This window comes from Eublepharis macularius, chromosome 13 (assembly GCF_028583425.1).
Source record: "Eublepharis macularius isolate TG4126 chromosome 13, MPM_Emac_v1.0, whole genome shotgun sequence".
In the NCBI taxonomy this organism is placed as follows: domain Eukaryota; kingdom Metazoa; phylum Chordata; class Lepidosauria; order Squamata; family Eublepharidae; genus Eublepharis; species Eublepharis macularius.
The window spans coordinates 5,426,693-5,445,309 of record NC_072802.1 but is presented as its reverse complement, the minus strand read 5'-3'; the positions used below and the strand labels follow the sequence as shown (position 1 = coordinate 5,445,309).

General features: G+C 49.4%; 1 pseudogene; it reads right to left on the bottom strand.

The window, feature by feature from the left end:
- Positions 1 to 9,593: 9,593 nt before the first annotated feature.
- On the bottom strand, positions 9,594 to 10,232 carry LOC129341320 (EEF1A lysine methyltransferase 1-like; annotated as a pseudogene).
- Between the last annotated feature and the right edge of the window lie 8,385 nt (positions 10,233 to 18,617).

Below are 18,617 nucleotides of genomic sequence, written 5' to 3'. Positions count from 1 at the left end.
GGTTTGTTATTATTTCAAGGACTGCTTGAAGCCGGATTATGCGGTTTAACATATAAACTGGAGTTCGATAGCCCCAGGACCCATCTTGAGCCCACGTAGCGGGGCCATAATACGCTATAATTCTCTGTGGAGGCCACTCGTCTCCCCATTGAGTCCCCCCGATGTCTATTGACTGCTTAGAGTGTTGTAAATCATCGAACAAAGGGATTCCCAGAGTCTGACCCAGCTGGTTGGGTAAAAGGAAAAACCCCGGTCGTATAGTTCCTATTGTGCAAGAACCTGTCCATCTCCTGGGGAGTCGGGAATAAGCAGTGGACCCACATACCCAGTATAGACCCTCAGGGGCATCCCAAGTATGAGACAGGCTTTAGGACTTTAGGAGGGTATGATTCACCCAGGGATTACCTGTCAGGGGCACCTGCCCATCAGTCCACCAGGTAGCCTCCGTGCCACTTGCGTTAACTACCAAGGCAGTTCGGCAAGGGGTTTCACCAACTCAGATCGTATAATTGGCAACCTGGGGTGGGGTAAGACAAAAGGTGCCAATAACAGGGGAGGCTAAAGCCCAACTATGTGGCTGACTGTGATAAGCAGTCCTTACAGTATGATTCCATTGAATTAACATTTCAGGAGTAACTTCTATTGCCACCCAAGGCCATTGCTCGCTCATAAGAGGTCCCCCACATTCCCAACAATCAGTAACATTTAGGGAAGCAGCTATCCTGCCAGGGTTAGAAAGAGATTCCGTCCAGAAATTGGGACTGGTACTTCTTGCGCCACCTCCTGATACAAAGAAGAATATACCACCAATGAAGGTTCAGCAATGACTGCAGGCAGAGGTGCTTTAGGAGCCTTAGAAGCTGTTGTTCTGGCCTTCTTTATAATTGGGGCCCAATGTGCAGTGGGCAGGAAACAGACCCACGTGGGATGAGCGCAACCAACTCTATTCTGTGAACGGGCCACAATATACCATTTCCCCCATCTCTGACACGGAGCTGCACTGAGATGTTGATAACATAGCTCATTAATAGTGGCAAGAGAATAGAACACTCGATTCCCTCGCTTATGGCCATAACAATGTGAACATAAATTAGAGTGGGTGGGTAAAAGGAGTAAGCTACATACAATTAAGACAGGGCGTATATCCATAATGCTGATAATTGCAAGTAGGACAAATCTCAATAACTGACCAGCTGCACAACCTGTGTCTATGTAAGGGAACAGTAGAAAATAAGAGTGGACCAGAGGCCAGGTAAGCAACCTGCAACAACATACAACGAGTACAAAATATTATAAAGGATATCACTTTATGGACAGGATCCACCGACGATCTAAGCTTCAGCTGTGGGTAGACTAGTCAGCTTCCGGGGTGACTAGACCAGAGCCTGCTCCTGCTATGGACCTGGCAGCATCTGGTGTACGCGGGTACAGAGTTACTGGAACTGGAGCCTGCAAATCTAGCTGTTCCCGGTAGGCCTGGATCCGGAGGGTATTCTCTCCAGGCGGAGGTGAAGGGGATCATCTGGGTGCGCCTCTGAAACCCAAGGCGCAGCAGCTGGTTTAACATTAGTCCAGTGAACCCATCCTGCAATGCCTTCTACCTTAACTGCTGTGGGGGTGGCCAATAAAACAACATACGGACTCCTCCATTTAGGCCCCAGGGGAGTTACATGCCAGTCTTTCACCCAAATATGAGTTACATGCCAGTCTTTCACCCTGGCTGATACTCATGCACTGGGTTAAACACAGGGAGGGGTTACTGTTCCCCTACATACCTTCGGATCTGCTACAAAGATTTACCCAATGCTACAACCTGCTCCCTGAGTATTAGGTTTCCTAGCTGACAGGGGTCCCCGTTCTTCCCCCTTAATAGCGGAGTCGGGCAGTCTCTGCCAAATTAGGAGTCCAAAGGCAGCAAAACCCCGCCGCTTCCAAAAATTCCTGGACTTGTGGCCTGGTTGTTGGTGCGGGGATTGTACATACTGCCTCTTTCCGCCTCTGCCCTAAAGCTCAGGTGTCTTGAGAAATCTCGAAGCCAAAATATTTTCCTTGAACCTGGCACAATTGTGCTTTCTTCCTAGAAACTCTACAGCCTGCTTCATAGAGGATTTCTAACAGTGTAGCTTCATTGCACTGAGACAGGGTATGTGCTGCCACCATCAGGTCATTCTCATATTGCAACAAAACATTCTCCTGATACAGATGGAGAGTATGCTAGATCATGGTTTAGGGCAGTACTGAAAAGGGTTGAACAAATTTTGAACCCTTGTGACAGTCTGGTCCAATTATACTGTAACTTGTGACCTGAGACCTTTTCTTCCCACTGGAAGGCAAAAACTAGGCTGACTGGCAGAAGCCAGTAGCAAACAAAAGAATGCATCTTTCAGGTGCAAAATATTGAAGAACTTTGCCCCTTGGGGATTCAAGCTTAATACAATTGAAAAGTACATCCTACCCCGTCCGCACACGCCCCTCTCCCGTTCTCCCATTACTGGAATACTAAGGAGGTACAGCCTTCCCGATCCGCCTACCAATCCGCCCCTGTTTACATCTCCCATTACCCACAAGTATATTTTATACCTTATATAGTTAGTTATTCCATTAGCCACAGCCCTGCCCTCTGAGCTAAAATTGCTTTCACTTGATGGGGGGGGGCAATTACTCTTAGAGCTCCACCCAAAGTGAGACGTGCCATTTCTAGTTTCCACAAACACATGGAAAGGCTTTTCTGGGGTCAGCAAGGCCAGGGCGTGGCTCTTGTTAATGCCTGTTTCACTTGTTCAAAGGCAATTTTCTCTTCAGGTGTCCAAACCAAAACCTCTGGTTCTGACATGACTAACTTCTTAAACAAGGGCTTTGTTTCGCTGGCATACCCTTCTATTCACCCTTTTGGTCCTGGGGAGGTGGACCTCTTTTATTGCTTGAACCTTTCCAGGATCTAATCTCTGACGCCCCCCCTTTTCACTTTTAAAAAGGTTAACAGATGAATGATTGCTTGAGCCACCGCTGTATGAGAAGGGGCTCTACTCGTAGCCCTCCCCAGTTTCCTTCTTCTGCTCTGAGTGAACACATGGTCACCCTAGTGGAAGAAGAATCCGGAACTCGAATACTCAATTTTTCCCAGAAGGAAAAATAAAGAGGCTGATGATAATCTCCCTTCCCTATAGAATCTTTCCCTGTGTAGACCAGGCAACCCCAGTGCTCACTAGGAAGGTAATTTTTTCTTCCTCAGGCCCTACCTTTTAACTTTATTAAGGGTTTTGCTAACAAAGGGCCTGAGTAAATTAGCCCTTAACTTTCTTAATCCTCCAACTCCATCAAGTTCATGATCTCATTGTGTTTCTCTACCTTCCAATGCCTTTTCTTTCCCCAACCAAAACACCTTCCTTTTCCTAGACAAGTTCCAGGTTGAACTTAGCTCAGGCCTGGTTTACCCCTACCTTTTTCCATCTGGCTTCCTAGCCTTCTGCCTTTTAATCCACGACCGTGTCCTCTTCTCCTCAACCTGCTTCCCCTCACACAGGCTGAGTTATTTGGGCCTTCATTCTGACTTTACTCTTCACCTTCTCTTCTTTTTGCCTCACATAAACTTTCTTATGCTTCCTTCACCAAGTTCTTTTCTCAATCCTCTTAATGTCTGGCCATACCTTGGTGACAAATTGGACTTTTAGAAGCATTTATGCTTCCTGGCCATCTGGGTCCATGTCTATGTGTTTCCTCATATTCCCTTTTAACCTTTTTACATACTCATTTGAAGTTTCATTTTTCCCTATGGATCCTGAAATGCCCCTGAAAAACTCTGTGCTGCTGTATTTGAATCCCAATTTGGATTACTTATAGGTAATTTAACATCGGTGGCCACCACTCCATCTCTAGGTGGGTGGTCTTTTTCCCACTCTAGCATAGTTGCTACCTTAATTTGTGTTTCACTCTTCCCCTGCGAAGAGGGTCAAAACATACATTTTAGACCAAGTATTGATACCTGGCCCCAAAAGCTGACTCAACTGTTTTGCCACCCCTTGGGGCCTTCTACCAATAAAGGTAGTTCTTTCCTTAATACTCTTATTTCTGTTCCTGTAATTGGTGATTCTCCATAACCAAATCCTCCATTCTGTCCTTCCAAGGGCACCTGTCTGAGTGGTGCCAGTATTGTTATTTCTTTGGGTTCTTCTAAAGTTTGCCCTTTCTTGTGTTCCAAGGGTAAATTCACCAAATCCTTCTGGAGTTGTCTCTGGCAAGCCCCTGTTGCCCCCCCTTACAACTATTGTTTTTTCTGTGACTGGAGTCACTGGCTGAGTTACAACTGAATGTTTGGCCCCTGCATCTACTAGGAAAGATATATTTTGCCCCCCTATAGAAATTTTGACCATGGGCTCCTGGGGCCAAGACTGAAGGTGCCTGGTCTGTCCTATGTCTCCCACTCCTCTTCGTCTTCAACTTCCCATCTGTATCCATCCTCATTTAGGGCTGCCGCTACGGTTGGCCCACGTCTCTCATACAATCCTTCACTTACTACTCCCTGACTCCTGTATCCATCTCTTCTCCCTCTGTAATCACCTCGTCCCCTTCCACGTCCTCTGACATTCTGCAACCTTTCTCTACACTCGTTCTTCCAATGGCCCTTTAGGTGGCAGTAGGCGCATTGATTGGGGCCCAGGGGCCTCCGAACCCTTCTTCCAATCCCGGCTCCCCTTCCCGTTCCTTGGGGTGCCCCGTGCTGTGGAAATTGCGTCAGGGCCACGGCTAACAACTCTGCTTTCTTCTTCATCTTCCTCGCATTTTGCCTCCTTTCTTCCTGTTCCCTGTTAATAAAAGTCTTATGTGCTATCTCCAGAATCTGCTCTATATTCATGCCTAAGAAGCCATCTTGTTTCTGTAGTTTCCTCCTTATGTCCCTGGCCGCCTGGCTGACAAAGGTGGTAAGAACCATCCGTTTATTCTCCTCTGCCTCTGGTCAAATGGCGTGTATTGCTGGTAAGTTTCGTAAATTCTCTCTAAAAATGCCCCAGGGGGCTCATCAGGTTTTTGATGGCGCTCCTGTATCTTTCGCATATCTGTCACTTTCTTCCCTGCCGCCTGTATTCCTTTCAGTATAGCCTGTTGATATATAGCCAATCTATCCTTATGGTCCTTGTAATTGGGGTCCCACCCTGGATCTTCCACTGGGAAAGCAGCCTTTAATATTGTTTCATCATCTTCACCATCCTTTTTCAAAGTTAACAACCATTTCTTTGCCCCCTGAATTATACGCTTACGCTCCTCAGTATTAAAGAATGTGATCAGGAGCTGATTGCATTCCTGCCAGGTTGGCTGGTGGCTATTAATGATTGACCCAAATAAAGTGGTCACTGGCTCAGGCTGTTCCGAAAATGAAGGGGTCTGGGTCTTCCAATTGTATAAATCAGTGGTGGTAAGTGGTTGGTAAATTAGCCGGGTGGCTCCGGTTCTAGGGTCCACAGTCTCCCTTAAGGGACAAGTATTAGTGGCCTCTCCTTCTAACGGCGGCGTCTGAATCTCCTCCTCTCCTGCACCTTCTCCCTCAGCCTGCTTTTTCTGCGCCTGTGACCGTGTCACTGGCGGGGTCGTCCTTCCACTTTCTTCCTTGGGCACATAGGGTGGGGGAGACATTTCGTCTTCCGGGGCCTGTTGCACTAACTTCGTCTTTGAGCGGAGGCCAGCATCGAGTGGCACTGCGGGGCTGACTGGGGCTCCCCTAGCGGGCAGAACTGGATATAGACTCTCCTGTGGCTGTAGCCTTCCCGGTCGTGGGCCTGCTTTCCTCCCCCTATCAAGGACCAGGAGCTGCGCCTCCATTTTCTTAGCCCTGCCTCTCTGTCGCTTTTTAACCCAGGGTGGGGGGTGCATACAAATATAATGCCAAGCCTGGGCATATACTATCTGATCTTCATGATGTTTGAGAACAAAATGATATACATCAAGAGCAATAGACTCTTCAAATGTGCCCTCCAATGGCCATCCTAAATCAAAAGTAGGCCATTCTACCATACACAGGGTTTCCAACGTTTCAGGAGTTACATTTTCCTCTGACTTTATCCAATTCCCATAAACCTCCTGGAAATGTTTCAGTACCAACTCTAGCGGAGTTGGCTTAGAAGATGAACCACCCATAATACACAGAGACAAGACAAGACAGTCTAGGGAAAGTAAACGGCAAGGAGGCAGTAAGGGGTCTGCTCCTCAGGAGTCCCTACGCACGTGCTTCACGCACTGATCGCCTTGCGGCGTTCCACTCACATCACACACACGACGAGTTTCCAACCCAAACCTACAGCACCAGTGGGTTCAGATGAGTCCTTCTGACTCTCCTACTTGGGCTGTGCTAGGGGGTGATCAGGCCCCTCTTCGTCCCTAAAAGAGGAACGGTCCCTCAGTTACTATACTCACCAGTCCCGGGACTCCCTCAGGGCAATCGTTCCTGCCTTGTTAACCGGGTCGTTGACGCCGCAAGGGGTGCCACCGACAGCAGAGAGAGATGGTATCCGATCCCGAAAACAGTCGGGTGGCGCCCACGGAGTCCCTCTCTCTCTGGGGCCGGCCTGCACCGACTTGAGGGTCAAGGGGGACCCCAAAAGCCCCCTCAAATCCCGGACGAGCCCCCAAAATGTAGCAGCTTCAAGAGTCGTGCAGGAATGAGACCAACAAGGATTCAGGAAGGAAAGCGTGCTTTATTAGCCGGCTAAGGCTCAGTGTGACTTCTGCCACTCAAAACAAACTGAGCCCCCTAACACAGACAGCAACTTGCCTAAATACATTCTTGTCAGGCAGAATACATAACTAAATCACATGCCATAGTTACAGACTTGTCATTGGTAAACTAACATCATGCTAGATAACTTTGATACATGTATGAGCCTCAAACTGGCTCCCTCTGGTAATTTTCCACTCTCTTTAGGCTGCGGCCTGCTTCATCAGCATATATCACATAGTTAGAGTTACTTCCTCCAATTTTTGCTCCATCTTCATCTAAATCTAATCCATTTTTTCTTAATATGTTCGTCACGTAGACTGAACAGACATCCTTGTCTGAACTGTCTGCCAAACCATTCTGTTCCCCCATATTTTAATCTAATAGCTTCTTTCTCAGAGTACAGGTCATGCATCAAAACAATTAAATGCTATGGCGCACCTATTTCTTTTAAAACAGTCCATAGCTTTTCAGGAACCTCACAGTCAAAAGCTTTGTTATAATCTATAAAATGAAAACTGATTTTCTTTTAACGTCCTCTGGTATGTTCCAGTGGTGGTGGAGGAAAGTACTGTCAAGTCATAGTTGATTTGTGGTGACCCTTGTTGGGGTTTTCAAGGCAAGAGACTGAGGTAGTTAGCCATTGTGTGCTTCTGAAACCCTGGTCTTCTTTGGAGGTTTCCCATCTAATTACTAACCAAGGCTAACCCTGCTTAGCTTCTGAGATCTGACAAGATTGGGCTCACCTGAGCTATTCAGATCAGGACACGTTCCAATAACCATCATAAATTTGCAACATGTTCTCTGGTACCGCTTCCTTTTCTGAATCTTGCTTGAACAGCTGGCATTTTTTATTCTATATATGATAAGAGTCTTTGCTGTAAAACTTTGAGCATCACTTTGCTTGCATGGGAAATAAATGCAGTGGTCTGATAGTTGCCACAGTCTTTGACATATCCTTTTTTGGGAATGAGAATGTAGATCAAGTGTGTCCACTCTCTAGGCCATTATTTTGTTGCCGTATTCTTAAGATTTTGATGGTCTCAATTTCTGTATCTTGAAGTAACTGCATTGGTATTCTATCTATTTGTGGTGATTTGTGAAGCTACACCCAATTCCATTGAGTGTAGCTTCCAATGTGATTTGTGAAGCTACACCCAATTCCATTGTGTGTAGCTTCCACTTCACTTTCTAAAATTGCAAGTTCTTCATAAAAAAATTCTTTTTTGAAGTAATCTGTCATCTTCTGTATAGTTTTTCATGGTTTGAATTTCCCTTTGATTTCCTGGATCTTGTGGAACAAATCTCTTGTTCTTCCTTTTTTGTTGTTCACTCTCTCCCTCGTGCATTGGTTCTTTGTCTTTGTGTGCAAGCCACTGAAAAACTGCTTTTAGAATTTGGGTTCTATTAAAATTCCCTATTAAAGACTTCTCCTCAGGCCAATCTTCTGTCCTGTCAGTCAGTTGCTTCAGAAAATGCATTTGACCAGAGTGGGCCTGAGACGCTGAGGGGAGTCCAGTCAAGGAGATGCACTCTACCTCTGCGGGGGGCAGGGGGGGCACTTTGGAGTTGAAGGTTAGTGGTGTGGGAGACAGGCCAGAATCGCTTTCTGTGCTGGCAACATGAAGGGGCATTATGTGATTTGCATCCTCTCCCGCCTCATGTAGGTGATGTACAACCAAAAATGTCCCAAGCCAGGTTGCAGAAGGAAGAGGAAGAGGGGGAGGAGGCCAATATTCCCCTAGTAGATACACCTTCATTGTCAGGTAAGAGATGTTTCTGGTTTAGGGGCCCCAGCATCAATCTACAGCAGCTGGACACTGCCTGTATCAGAAAGCGTGAATACTTAATTGATATCTGTTCCCCCAGCAGAGCCCTCAGGACTGCAGTCCTCCACTGGAGCGTACAGTGAGGTGATGGGAACATCCTTGGAGGAGCTTTATGAAGGCCTGCGTGCATTCAGGGCAACATGCATGAACATAAGTGAGTGCTGGTCCTTTACTGAAATAAACCCAGGGAGTCCTTGATTTACTTCAGTATTTGACTGACTGTGTTGTTGCTGTGCCCTCAAAAGTATTTGGTAGAGTGGTATGTGAGAAGAGATTGATTAAATGTAATGCAGGGAGAGGACTGTATGACAAAAAATTTTAAGGGTGAAATGAACAAAATTGCAATATTGGATTACGAAGGCATACTCATTAAAAACAAAAATTGTCCTCTAGAGAAAGAAATAAGTGTTGATAGTTGCTGCCATCCGTCAAATATATATTATTGTTATCATCCCACTGAAACTCTTATGTTCCTTGCCAGCCCTTTGGGGAACAAAGGGAACGATTTGAGTAACTGACCTGCTGTGCAGGCAGGAACAAACAGGTTTCTTGTTCTGTTGCAGACTTTAGAGATACGTTGTAAATAGCATTCTGGAACAGAAATAAAAGGCCTCACTTTCCAGTAGACAAATGTCTCAAACAAATAGGTGAAATGGTCTGAAAGATTAATGGGTTGAAGTAAACAACTGCCTCTCCCCAGTTTGGAGGTAATCATGATGATGTTATTGGTGCTAGAATTCTGGAATGCCAAGAACAAATGGCAGCTTGCAGCTCATCATACTTCCATTTTGTAATGAATAAGATCATTTGTCCTTGTATTCCCATATTGCTTATAAGTAGCAGAGACTTCGGAAATCATCTTTCATATCTGTGTTACCTGAGATGGTCTAAGAAGTAAGTGTGTGTTCTACCACTGAACTATGATAGTTTCCATCATAATGGGATTGGGGAACTAATACCCCCAAACTGTCCAGAATGTAACACTTTGGTGCATGTGGAACAGATGATCAAGCTGTGTTGCCTACTAACTTTTTTTTAAATTTACCAGTTTTTTAATGTCAATACACAGAATTTAGTCTAGAATCATAATTTGTATAGCATCGAAACTCATTGGCTAAGTTTCGAGTATATTTTGGAATAAATTTGCACATCTTCACACCAAGGTATTTTGCTGCTTGTTCCTCCATGATTGCATCTGTACAAAGCAGAATCTTTCCTTTAGTTGACAGTATCTGCTGTTTTTCTGAGGCATTCTTTGGACAAGTAGGGTGGAACTGCTACAACTATGTCAAAACTGTGTGCTGTGAGATTTTCTGGAAGTTTCAAAGGATTGTTGTAATCAGAAAACATTCATCTCCATATACATAAAATTTTTGGTCATATTCCAATAAACATGTTGAAAAATCTTTTCTATCCTGCTCTTTCAGTTTTTGATAAATGCTGTGTGCACTGACACATGCTATCCTGCTACCCTTTCCAACTGTTTGTATAGCCTCATTAGCCAAACAAAGTGCAGTTTCAGAATCAAACCAAAATTGGCTCAATTGCCAGTTCTCTTCTATTGATCCCAGAGAATAGTCAGTACATCTTTCTGTTGTCTTAATGTCATTTCTCTGCTGCTGTTCAGTGTAGAACTCCTGTAGAGCAGCTAAGGCTTAGGATGAAAGCTGAGGTACATCATCATCTGTGTCACTCATTTTCTTATACCAAGTCTGACAACGGCTATGAAGACTGGCTGAAGGTTTCCAGAATCTCAGACTGAGTCAGAAGGGTAGCCATGTTTGTCTATTCGCTCATGGCCAGCCTTTCATCTTCCTTCCACTCCGGTGGCTCCACGCTTCACTCACTCAGAGAGCGGCCTGGGGGAACTATGCATGTTTCGAATTGGGTAGACGCTCACTCGCGTCACTCTTGGAACTCGTAAATTAAAAGCCTAAACAAGATGAACATAAAGTAAACTGATAACGAAAGATACCCTCCCAGAAGTTAATTAGACTGTAGGAGCTGCTTTTAACCCTGGGACTGGGGTGAGTAATATCCTTTCAATGTGCAAAAGCTCCTGTTGATTTACGAATGCCTAACAAGATGGCGAAGTCCATGAAGGAGCTGGGGGAGATGATCCAGCGCTCAGAAGCTAATGTAAGGGCTGACATGCAGGATTTAAAGCCAGAGATGAGACAAATGATGACGGCTGTGGAAAAGGTCAAGAAAACAGCAGAGCAAGCTAAAGAATTAGCTGAGGCGAATGAAGATCAGATTGAGATTTTGATAAAAAGGATCGCCCAGATGAATGATAGACAACGCAGAAGAAATTTAAAATTTGACGTATTGTCGAAGGCTTTCACGGCCGGAGAACGATGGTTGTTGTGGATTCTCCGGGCTGTGTCACGGAGAGATCTCTGTCTTTTGGTGCCACACCTCTGAAGATGCCAGCCACAGCTGCTGGCGAAACGTCAGGAACTACAATGCCAAGACCACGGCAATACAGCCCGGAAAACCCACAACAACCATCAGTCGCGGAGCAGACGGCAATGCCCCCTTCACTTCACCCAGCTGGAATCAGTCACAGAGTAGAAGGTAATGCCCACCACTGTTTAACCCAGCTGGGATCAGATGCAGAGCAGGCAGCAAGGCCCGCCCCTTCACCCGGCCAGGATCAGGAATGGAGCAGGTGGCAATGCCCACCCTACCTTCACTTGGTCATGGTCAGGCACAGAGCAGGCAGCAATGCCTGCCCCCCCTTCACTCGGCCGGGATCAGGCACAGAGGAAGTGGCCATGCCTGCCCCCCCCACCTTCATCTGGCTGTTATTAGTAATAGAGGAGGAGGGAATGCCCACCTGCCTGCCCTGCCCTTTCTAGAGCCCGTTGTATTTTTCCCCACAACGGGCTTTGTTGCTAGTTATTAATATGAGTTCAAATATTCATGCAGTAGCTGTGAGAAAGTTACTCTTGGTGTCATCCATCCTTAAACAGAAATAATCAGGATTCAGAGCTGTGTAGAGAGGATGTTGGAGACGTTCCTTTTGAATTATGCGAAGTCTTGTTTCACAGTATAACTTACCAAAGGCTATGTCCCCTGCCTCTCATATTCTCTCTGTACTTAGTTGCTGCCATTTATCTAACTCTGTCATTGCGTGGCAGCATCTCAAATGGATTTGTTTTGTACACTGAATTTTTCTAGCTGCTATCTCAGTAATTACAGCAAAGGACCTTTGCTTAGAGCCTGGGTTTCATTTTGCGTAAACAGTCTTCAGATGCCTCTCTCCGCACTGATCCCACTGGCTTCAGGATAATGTGCATGCAGTTTAATTGTCTGCTTATCTTTCAGCACTGGCAGCATTTTTTTATTGGTGAAGCTGGAGGAACAGGTGGAGAAAGTTGTAGCTTTTGCTGCTAATGGACTATTTGCGAGGCTTATTAGTGAGCAATTGTAAAGATGGAGCCTAATGGACGTGCAGCAGGAGATCTTTGTTGAATACTACAGAACTGCTTGACCACAACATACATCTGAGAGAGCCACTTTACATGGGTACTATTCTCACATTGGTTAACAAAAGATCTCTAAATGCAAACTGGAAAACATGCATCCGTTTCCGAGACAATTCTAGGAGTGCTGCTGACTGTAATGGCTCTGATCCAACTGTAATGAAAATCAACTAGTCATATGTTAACTTACAACAAGTCATATGTTAACAAACTGGCGAGAGCCAGTTTGGTGTAGTGGTTAAGAGTGCGGGTGTCATGGGCTGGGCCCGCCCAAGCTGGGAGTCCAGGTACTAGCACGAAGCCAAGGGGTGTTCAAAAGTCACAAGCCAGGTCCAGTCCGTAGTCAGAGCACAAGGTTAATGCCAGGGTTGCCTCCAGGATCCAAAAAGCCAAGCCAAGTCCAGTCCGTAAGTCAGAGCACGAGGGTATCAAGTCAAGGTGCAGGCAAGAGCAAGACACAAGGTACCAGGGAGTGGTTGCAGGTAGTTGACACGTTGCTTCCACGCCTGGCAGTTGCTCCTGACTGGCTTTTATAGCCAGGCGTGATTTTCAGCCAGCTGCTGGGGCTCCATCCTGATGCTACTCATCATCACTCTCCAGCAGCTGGCGTTGGCTCAGGAGACGAGCACTGCGCCGTCTCTCCTGCAGTTCCAGTCTCTGGCGCTGCCTGCGGCGCTCTCTAGGCGTGGGTGACCCTGGGGGGGTGGAAGCCCCTGGCTGGGCTTCCCCTGTGGTGCTGGCAGTCCCTGACTGAGCCTCCCCTGTGGAAGTTCCTGGCTGAGCTTCCCCTGTGGTATTGGGGCTAGAGGGTGCTGGTGTCTCAGCTGCTAGCTGTGAGCCTTGATCAGCCAGCAGCTGCTGCTCATGATTGCTGGCTTCTGCTGAGTCAGGGCTAGGGCTGGCTACACAGAACTCTTCTTCTCCTGAGGAGTCCTGGCTGGCTACACGAGGCTCCTCTCCTCCAGAGGAGACCTCACTCTCAGACTGGGCTATGACACCATCCCCCCTCCCAAGGCCCCCCCTCCTCTGTGGCCCGGGCGCCCCCGGTTTCTGAGGATAGGCCCGATGGAATTGTCGGACTAGACGGGGGGCATGAATGTTCACAGCCGGCTCCCATGAGCGGTCTTCCGGTCCATACCCCTTCCAGTCCACCAAGTACTGCACTTGCCCCCGCCGGCGACGGGAGTCCAGGATCTGGGCGACCTCATATTCTTCTTGCCCCTCAATGGTAATCGGAGGCGGAGGAGGTGGTGGCCCGGGATGGTGCAGGTCTGGGGGTGACGCCGGGACTAGAAGGGACCGATGAAACACGGGATGGATCGGGAGGGTCGGTGGTAGTTGCAGGCGGTAGGCTACGGGGTTCACCTGGTCGGTGATCACGAAGGGTCCAAGGAACCGAGCATCCAGCTTTTTGGAGGGCCGTTGGCTGCGGATATGGCGGGTGGATAACCAGACCTGGTCACCTACGGACAGGGGAACACCAGGTTGCCGTTTCCGATCCGCAGCTCCCTTGTAGTTTTCCTTGGCAAGCTGGAGTTGCTCCCGCAACAGCTCATGCATGGATTGAAGTTCCTGGAGGCGATCGTCCGCAGCTGGGATTCCTGACGAGGGTGCGGTGCTAGGAAAGAAGCGAGGGTGATGGCCATAGTTAGCCATAAAGGGGGTCTGTTGGGTGGAGGAGTGCACTGCATTGTTATATGCGAACTCGGCCAAAGGCAGTAGGGCTAGCCAGTCATCCTGTTGATGGTTTGTATAGCATCTCAGATACTGCTCCAGGGTTGCATTGGTGCGTTCCGTTTGCCCGTCGGACTGGGGATGGTGTGCTGAGGATAAGTGGACTTGGGTGCCAAGAAGGGAGTGCAGTGCCCGCCAAAACCTAGAGGTGAATTGAACTCCCCGATCGGAAATTACATGGTCCGGTCGCCCGTGAAGTCGAAAGACATGCTGAAGGTACAGGTGTGCAGTGTCCTGAGCGGTGGGGGGTCCAGAACAGGGAATGAAATGGGCCATTTTTGTGAATAAGTCCACCACCACCAGGATGCAGGTATGGCCTTTGGAGCAGGGCAGATCTGTAATGAAGTCCATGGAAATAGTCCTCCATGGCCCGGTGGGTGTGGGTAGCGGATGCAGAAGGCCGGAGGGTTTGCCAGGGGAATCCTTGGCCCGCCTACACGTCTCACAGGCTGCCACGTACCGGGCCACATCTGATTGCACCCGGGGCCACCAGAAGTCACGGGTCAAGAGATGGGTTGTCTTGTGGCGACCGAAGTGCCCAGCGGGTCTGGAATCATGGACCAGTTGCAGGACTTTTGTTCGCAGCGGGCCAGGTGGTACATAAATTCGGCCTCGATGGGTCAGTAGCCCCTCTTCCTCTGCGAAGCCATCCGCCTGGAGCTGGTGCGGCTCCCGGACCTTCTGGAGGTATTTCTGGGCAACTGGGTCCAGTACCTGTTGAGCCAGTATCTCCTCAACCAGCCCCTGGGAGGGTTGCGCGGCAGCGAATGTTTCGGGAGCCAGGATAGTAGTTAGAGGCTCTTCCCAGCCTGGGGATAAGTTGTACTCTGGTTTCCGGGACAGAGCATCGGCTTTCTTATTCTGGGAACTGGGGACATACGTGATCCTGAAGTCAAAGCGGGAGAAGAACAATGACCAGCGGATCTGCCTCTGGTTGAGGCGGCGGGCGGTTTGGAGATGTTCAAGGTTCCGGTGATCAGTGAGCACTCGGAGAGGGTGTTGAGCCCCCTCCAGATGGTGCCGCCAAACCTCGAAGGCTGCCTTTATTGCCAGCAGCTCCCGCTCCCAGATGGTATAGTTCCTTTCTGCAGGGGTAAGCTGGCGAGAGTAGTAGGCACAGGGTTGGGGGACGCTGGAGGAGGTTGCGCGTTGTGAGAGCACCGCTCCGATGGCAGTGCTGGAGGCGTCTGCCTCAACTACGAAGGGTAGCTGGGGATCTGGGTATCGGAGTACTGGTTGTGTGATGAAGCGTGCCTTCAAGGTCTGGAATGCCTCATTGGCTTCCGGTGTCCAATGGAAGGGTTCTCGAGGCCGGAGAAGCCGGGTAAGGGGAACAGCTATGGATGCAAACTGGGGGATGAACTGCCGATAGTAGTTGGCAAACCCCAGAAATCGTTGCACATCCTTCCGTGAGCGGGGGGTGTTGCCAGGTCTGTACCGCTTCGACCTTAGCTGGGTCCATTTGGATACCCCGGGGCGAGATCACATGGCCGAGGAATTCTACGGCAGGCAGGTGGAATGCACATTTTTCCAGCTTGGCAAACAGGCCGTGCTGCCGGAGTCTTTGCAGCACCATGCGCACGTGCTGGGGGTGTCGAGCCGGGTTCCGGGAATAAATTAATATATCATCCAAGTAAATGATGACGAACTGATCCAGCAGGTCACGAAAGATATCATTCATAAACCTCTGAAACACCGAGGGCGCGTTAGTCAGGCCAAAGGGCATCACCATGTACTCGTATTGTCCATACCTGGTACTAAAGGCAGTTTTCCACTCATCGCCTTCCCGGATGCGCACCAGGTTGTAGGCTCCCCGAAGATCCAGCTTGGTGTAGATCTGGGCTCCCTTAACTTGCTCCAGGAGGTCGGAGATCAGTGGCAGTGGATACCGGTCTCGGACAGAGATTTTGTTCAGGGCCCGGTAGTCATTGCAGAGCCAGAGTTCTCCACTTTTCTTTTTAACAAAGAGGACTGGGGCAGAGGTGGGCGAGGTGGAGGGGCGGATGAATCCTCGACGCAGATTGGTTGTGAGGAAGTCCCGGAGTGCGGCCAGCTCAGGCTCTGATAACGAGTACAGGCGTCCCACTGGCAGGGGGGCGCCGGGGATTAAGTCAATAGCACAGTCATACGGCCGATGCGGGGGGAGTTGGTCTGCCCCTTTTTCCTCAAACACATCTGCAAAATCTGCATATATCTCCGGTAGTGCAAAGGCCCCTTGTGCAGCGGCTGCGATTGGACCCGTGCGTTTATTTTCATGTGGGCAGGGTGTCCGGAAGCGAAGGTCCTGCTGGCCCCACCGAATAACCGGATCATGGCAACAGAGCCAGGAGAGCCCCAGGACCAGCGGAAAGTGGGGGATGCCCACAACATCGAAGCAGAGCTGCTCACGGTGATGCTGGATCTGCAAGAGAAGGTCCTGGGTTTCCTTGACCACTGGCCCAGAACGCAGAGGCCGCCCATCAATGGCCTCCACTACGGTGGGGGTCTTCTTTGCCCGCAAGGGAATCCTGTGCTGTGCGGCAAACTTGATATCCATGAAGCAGCGGGATGCCCCTGAATCTATCATGGCATACACAAATAGGCATCGGCCGTCGGGCAGGCACAGCTTTACAGGCACCAGGAATGGTTCGGGATGGTCACAGGAGGCATTGGCTGTTCCAACAAGTTGTTTAGCAGGAGTCCGCTCCAGAGCTAAAGCTGGGGCCCTCCTTTTTGCAGGGCAGTCATTGGCGTAGTGGCCCACCCCACCACAGTACCAGCAGAGGTTGTGGGTGTGACGCCGCTCCTTCTCCTCAGGAGGCAAATGGGTGAAAGGCATGCTCGAGGGTGCTAGTTCTGCTGCCTTGGCAGGTGAGGCCTGGGGCGGAGGACAGCTTAGCACACGGGCTTGTCTCCGGTTCTCTAGCCGCCCATCGATTCGCAAGCATAGGAGGATGAGCGCTTGTAGTTCTCTCGGTCGTTCGGATCGGGCCACTTCATCCAATACCTCCTCAGATAGGCCCTCCAGGTACTGGTCGGCGAGGGCAGCTTCGTTCCAGCCCAGGTCCTGGGCCAGTAACTGGAATTCAGTGGTGTATTGGGCCACAGTCCCATTCCCCTGGGTGAGGGCACGTATTCTTTGGTTTGCTTTGATGGCCTTCAGGGGGTTCGCAAAGGCGGCAGAAATGTGGGCCACAAAGTTTGGGAAATCCCCTAGCAGTGGGGATTTGGCCAGTAACAAGGGTGTGGCCCATCTTGCCGCCTGCCCCTTTAACAGGCTGAGGATAAAGCCGACCTTGCTTTTATCTGTGGGAAAGTCTCTGGCCCGGAGTTCAATATATAGCTGGCAGCGGGCAAGAAATGCTGGGAATTCCTCCACATCGCCCTCAAAACTGTCAGGAAGCTTCACTGGGCATTTAGCAGGCGGCAGTGCAGCAGGGGCAGCAAGTAGGGTGGCAATCTGCTGCTGCAAAGTCACCAGTGCTTGAGTCAATTGCAGTACCTGATCCTGCAGCAGAGCCAGGCTCCCCAGGGTGGGCATCGCCGTGTCCATGCTGGGAAGTTTTGTGGTGGAAGCAATCTGTCATGGGCTGGGCCCGCCCAAGCTGGGAGTCCAGGTACTAGCACGAAGCCAAGGGGTGTTCAAAAGTCACAAGCCAGGTCCAGTCCGTAGTCAGAGCACAAGGTTAATGCCAGGGTTGCCTCCAGGATCCAAAAAGCCAAGCCAAGTCCAGTCCGTAAGTCAGAGCACGAGGGTATCAAGTCAAGGTGCAGGCAAGAGCAAGACACAAGGTACCAGGGAGTGGTTGCAGGTAGTTGACACGTTGCTTCCACGCCTGGCAGTTGCTCCTGACTGGCTTTTATAGCCAGGCGTGATTTTCAGCCAGCTGCTGGGGCTCCATCCTGATGCTACTCATCATCACTCTCCAGCAGCTGGCGTTGGCTCAGGAGACGAGCACTGCGCCGTCTCTCCTGCAGTTCCAGTCTCTGGCGCTGCCTGCGGTGCTCTCTAGGCGTGGGTGACCCTGGGGGGGTGGAAGCCCCTGGCTGGGCTTCCCCTGTGGTGCTGGCAGTCCCTGACTGAGCCTCCCCTGTGGAAGTTCCTGGCTGAGCTTCCCCTGTGGTATTGGGGCTAGAGGGTGCTGGTGTCTCAGCTGCTAGCTGTGAGCCTTGATCAGCCAGCAGCTGCTGCTCATGATTGCTGGCTTCTGCTGAGTCAGGGCTAGGGCTGGCTACACAGAACTCTTCTTCTCCTGAGGAGTCCTGGCTGGCTACACGAGGCTCCTCTCCTCCAGAGGAGACCTCACTCTCAGACTGGGCTATGACAGCGGGACTCTAATCTGGAGAGCTGGGTTTGATTCCCCACTCTTCCACGTGAAGCCAGCTGGGTGACCTTGGGTCACAGCTCTCTCAGAGCTCTCTCAGCCCCACCCACCTCACAGGGTGTTTTGTTGTGGGGATAATAATGACATACTTTGTAAACCACTCTGAGTGGGCATTAAGTTGTCCTGAAGGGCGGTATATAAATCGAATGTTGTTATTATTATTACAACAGATGATTTTAAACCTGGGTACTCATTCCTAACTGCATATTTATTTATGTGGATATGTATTGCATCAAAGGGGCACATCCAACCTATCCAGTAGAACTGAGATTAGCACTGCAATGGAGATGGGAATGGGATATAGATCTAGCTGTGTCACCCACTCCCCTCTCCCCAGCAGTGTCCTTGGACGGTCTCTCACACATGCAGCTCTCTCTTGCAGGATTGTGAGGGAAGTTTGCTTCCCTCTGAGAAAGCTATATATATTACAGTTTTGGCTTTTGTTTTTGAGGATCTTTAGAGGTGGCCTCCAAGAACATACCTGTGTCCTTCTGTG